Genomic DNA, 4,810 nt, shown 5'->3' on the forward strand with positions numbered 1-4,810 from the left:
AAGAAGAAAGCATACAATGAATGAATGAGAAATAGGGGCGTGGAAGAAGTTGAGAGGCAGAAGAGAGAATTATATGTAGAAAGAAAGAGAGAGGTGAAAAGATTAGTAAGAGAGAGTAAGAAGAGAGTGGATGAGGAATTTGGAAGGAATTTGAGTGTAAAGTGGAGGGACTGTAAGAAAATGTTCTGGAAAGAGGTGAAAAGAGTAAGACAGGGTGGAAGTGAAGTTAGCAGGGGAGTGAAAGATAAAAATGGTAGATTACTAGTGGAGAAGGGAGAAAAAGTGAACAGATGGAGAGAACACTTTAAAGAATTGTTGAACGTAGAGGATGGAAGTAATGCGAGTATAAGTGGCTGGGGAATGGCTGGGAGAAGGAGGGAGGTGAGAAGACAGGAAGAAATCAGTAGGATAGAAGCTGTGGAAGCAATGAAGAAAGTTAAATCGGGGAAAGCCCTAGGAATTGATGAAGTGTGTGGTGAAATGCTAAAGCATGGGGGATAGATAGTAGTAGAATGGATGTGGAAGATGTGCAGATTGGCCTGGGAGGAAGGTAGAGTCCGAGAGGATTGGAAGTCAGGTATAATTATTCCCTTGTACCAAGGAAAAGGGGAAAAAGAAGTGTGTGGTAATCACAGGGGCATTTGTCTTCTTAGTATAATAGGAAAAGTGTATGGTAGGATACTTATTGACGGAGTTAGAGAAAGAACAGAGAAATTAGTTGGAGAAGAAAAGGGAGGCAGTAGGAAGGGAAGAGGTTGTGTAGATCAGATATTCATTCTTAGATCTTTAGTGGAAAAGTTTCTAGAGAAGGGAAAGAAGTTGCATGCGGCTTTCATGGATTTGGAGAAAGCATATGACAGGGTGGATAGACAAGGATTGTGGAAAGTGTTAAGAATATATGGAGTAGATGGAAAGTTGTTGAATGCTGTGAAGAGTATGTACGATGGTGCGAAGGCTGCAGTGCGTGTGGATGGTGAACTAAGTGAATTTTTCTCTTTGAAAGTTGGTTTGAAACAGGGATGTGTCATGTCTCCATGTTTGTTCAATCTGTACATGGATGGGGTAATAAAAGATGTACAAGGTAGGGTAGTGGATGTTGGAGTGGCCCTGGTGAGAGAGGATAGTGTTTGGAAACTCCCTGTACTGTTGTTTGCGGATGATACTGTGTTGTTGAGTGAAGACGAAGGTGAGCTGCAAGGCTTGGTGGATGAGTTTGAGAGTGTGTAAGAAACGGAATCTAAAGGTGAATGTAGGGAAGAGTAAAGTGATGGTCTTTGAGAGAGGTGAAGTCAGTGAATGTATAGCGAGGTTGGATGGTGAGGAATTGGAAAATGTGAGTACGTTTAAGTACTTGGGTAGTGTGATAAGTAAGGATGGAGGTTTGGAGGGTGAAGTGCTTGAAAGGGTACAGCAGGGAAGAAAGGTTGCTGGTTCTTTGAAAGCAGTGATAAGAAACAGGGAAGTGAGCATGGAAGTGAAAAAGTTACTACATGACAGTATTGTGATACCAACTCTAACGTACGGAAGTGAAAATTGGACGTTGTTGGAAGGTCACAAGTCAAGAGTGAGAGCAGTGGAAATGAGTTATTTAAGAGGAGCCTGTGGAGTCACATGGAGAGACAGGCTGACGAATGAGGATATAAAGGAGCGTTGTGGTGTTGATGTGGATGTGATAGGAAGCGTTATGAGGAACACACTGAGGTGGTTTGGCCTTGTGGAGAGGATGGAGGGTGAAAGACTGACGAAGAGAGTGTATGTGAGTGAGGTGGAGGGGGGAAGAGGGAGGGGGAGGCCGAGGATGAGATGGAGGGATGGGGTGGAGAGGTATATGAGAGAGGGGGGTGTGAGTTGGGAGCAGGGCAGTGAAATGGCGGGGGACAGGGCGACTTGGAGGCGATTTGTTTGTGGCCACCCCAAACGGGATTGAGGCGTCTGGCAATAGATAGATAGATAGATATTTATCGTGTGTACAGATAAAACGTAAATGAAATGGAAAGCATTTGGAGTTGGTCATGGAATGTGGTTGATGGATGCAAAACGTGTTGGATCATCGCCTCACACATTGGAAACACTTTAACTGTCCAAATTCATAGGTGAGTGTACATGCAGTCTGTTATTTTAGTTAAAACACTCTTATTTTTGGTATACCAGCAGCAATCTTTTTACAGCACTCACAAGGACAGTCAGAGCTGCTGCATGTCCCTAACTGCGTCAAGTCACTGTTCCTTTGTAAAAGATGAAATCTAGCAAGTTCCAAATCCAGAGTTTTAAAAGCATTACAGTTTCACCTTCATCAGTTTTTACTGCACACACAGGGGTGTTCTTTCGAGGATGGATGGGTGACGTGCATTTGATGTGTATCTGGGGTGTGTTTACCGTGTGTCTGAGAGAGTGAACAGAAAGACAGAGTACACTTTTGGATATGTGCTCTTGTGGTGGATACAGTTAAGGTGGATGCATGTATTATTATTATTATTTTTTAATTCAAAATACGAAAAAGAGCGAAGTTAGACATAAGAGACGCAGAAGACATTTTCCTTTCTAGCCCTGTTATAGCAAAGCATTGAGGGAAGTGATTTTGTGAAAGAGTTTCTTAATTCATCTTTTAATCCTAACAGCCGCTATCGCCGAATTATGAAGTCTGAATTGCGCCACATCAGTAATATATATATATATATATATATCCAACAGCCATACCACGTTAAGTACACCGCTTCCCGTCCGATCAGCGAAGTTAAGCAACGTTGGGCCTGGTTAGTACTTGGATGGGTGACCGCCTGGGAACACCAGATGCTGTTGGCATAACGTTCTCCCTAGGTGTCAAGTGGGGTTGGTGGAGGATTAGTGCCCCTCCCTGTAAAACAATTAACTGCAAGCCCTTGGCCACCCCGTTTGGGATACATGGCGTCTGGCAATGAATGAATGAAATGAATATATACATATATATATATCACCCGGACTTCCTTTTCCACCCTAGGGCAGGGTAAGGAGTGGCAATGTCCAGACAGCCCACATTTACCCAATCCAATGGGCCACTCTTCCATCCACTCATCATTCAAGCTCCCGGAATCCTGCCTCTATTGGATAAACCAAAAACATTTACCACGTTCTGTAGCTTCACATCATCGTATCTGATAGAGTCAGTCCAGACACTGCCACATTAAAAAGGGTTACCAAAATCCCTGATCATGTACATCGCCTCACAACATTCATCCAGCCAGCTCGATCTCCTGTCAGTACCCTAGCCTCACCGACTTCCAAACCTCTCTTCCTCACATACTGATCCAGTATGTCTCTCCACCTTCTCCTTGGCCTACCTAGCCTCCTCCCTCCTTCGAATTCGCTCAGATATACCTTTTTCACTACTCTGTTGTTATCCATTCTCTCCACATGACCATACCATCTCAGTACACTCTCTTCGATTCTGGTGTCCACCGACTTCCTCTCTCCGCATCTTTCACGAATCACATTATTTCATATCCTATCCACCCTCTGTACTCCACATATATCCCTCAGCAGTCCCATCTCCACTTATCTTACTCTTGACTTTTCATTTTCATGCCACACCATAGGCTCACATCCATATGTTAAAGCTGGCACTAACATTCCTTCATGTAAGCCTCATGCAGCTGCAACATTCAAGCCTCTGTTTCTTATCAAGGCCTTCATTGCACCAGCTACTTTTCTTCCTTGTGTCACTCTACTTTCAACTTCCTTTGCACATTTTCCTCTCTTTTCTATCGCTGTACCCAGGTATTTGAACTCACTCACCAATTCCAGTCTCTCTCCATTCACTGTTACATCGCACTGGGAGTCACCTTCTCTCTCAATAACCATCACTATACTCTTTTCTACATTTACTCAAGGCATGACGCTCACCCATATCAACAAAACACTGCACTATCCAACCAAATTCTTGTCCGGTACTTGCAAGCAGTATTGCATCATCAGCATACAACAAATCTGACATGTTCCATCCATCACCATTCATTACCAACACCATCCCTCTCTCCATTACTCGTGTTCTTACTTCTGTCATCACCCCATCCATATATATATTGAACAGCCATGGGGACATCACACAACCTTGTCGCACGCCCACACCGATCGTGAACCATTCACTTAGATGCCCATTAACCCTTACACATGCGTCACTACCATCATAAGAACTCTTGAAGGCACCTAGCAGCTTACCCTCTACACCGTACATGCGCAAAACTTTCCACAATCCTTCTCTGTCCACTGGTCATATGCTTTTTCCAGATCCATGAATGCCAGAAACACCTTATAGTCCTTCTCACAAGCCTTCTCTACTATGTCTCATTGCAAATATTTGATCTACACATCCATTGCCACTCCTAAAGCCACCATGTTCATCACTCACTAGGACTTCTAATATCTCTCTTACTTTATAATAATTTTTCCATATGCCTTCCCTACCACACTCAATAAACTCATGCCACGATAATTCTTGCGCTCACTTCACTAACCTTTACTTTTGTACAGGGGTACAATCACAGCCTTCCTCCACTCCGCAGGCACAGTTTCACTCATCCATGCCTTCTTACATATCTCCAACAAGCACTTCATTCCACTCTGTCCACTACACTTAAGGATCTCTGCATACACCTCATCAACCCCAGCTGCTTTCCCATTTTTCAGCTGCTTCACTGCACTCTTCACCTATGCGAGTGTCACTTCTGCTGGTACTGCATTCCTTCTCTGCACATCCCCCAAACCGATCATGTTTACAGCCGCTCTGCTCTCTCTTTTCCCATTCATCAGGCTTTCGAAATATTCCTTCCATCTG

General features: G+C 43.7%; 1 non-coding gene across 1 annotated transcript; it reads left to right on the forward strand.

Moving 5' to 3' along the window:
* Nucleotides 1-2,683: 2,683 nt before the first annotated feature.
* LOC145400576 (5S ribosomal RNA) lies at nucleotides 2,684-2,802 on the forward strand. Its single transcript, XR_013897460.1, has one exon. It is a non-coding gene; the product is annotated as a 5S ribosomal RNA (ribosomal RNA).
* The last annotated feature ends 2,008 nt before the right edge of the window (nucleotides 2,803-4,810 follow it).

The sequence above is a fragment of the Coenobita brevimanus genome, chromosome 52 (genome assembly GCF_032717465.1).
Source record: "Coenobita brevimanus isolate Jiangsu-jjx chromosome 52, ASM3271746v2, whole genome shotgun sequence".
Classification (NCBI taxonomy): domain Eukaryota; kingdom Metazoa; phylum Arthropoda; class Malacostraca; order Decapoda; family Coenobitidae; genus Coenobita; species Coenobita brevimanus.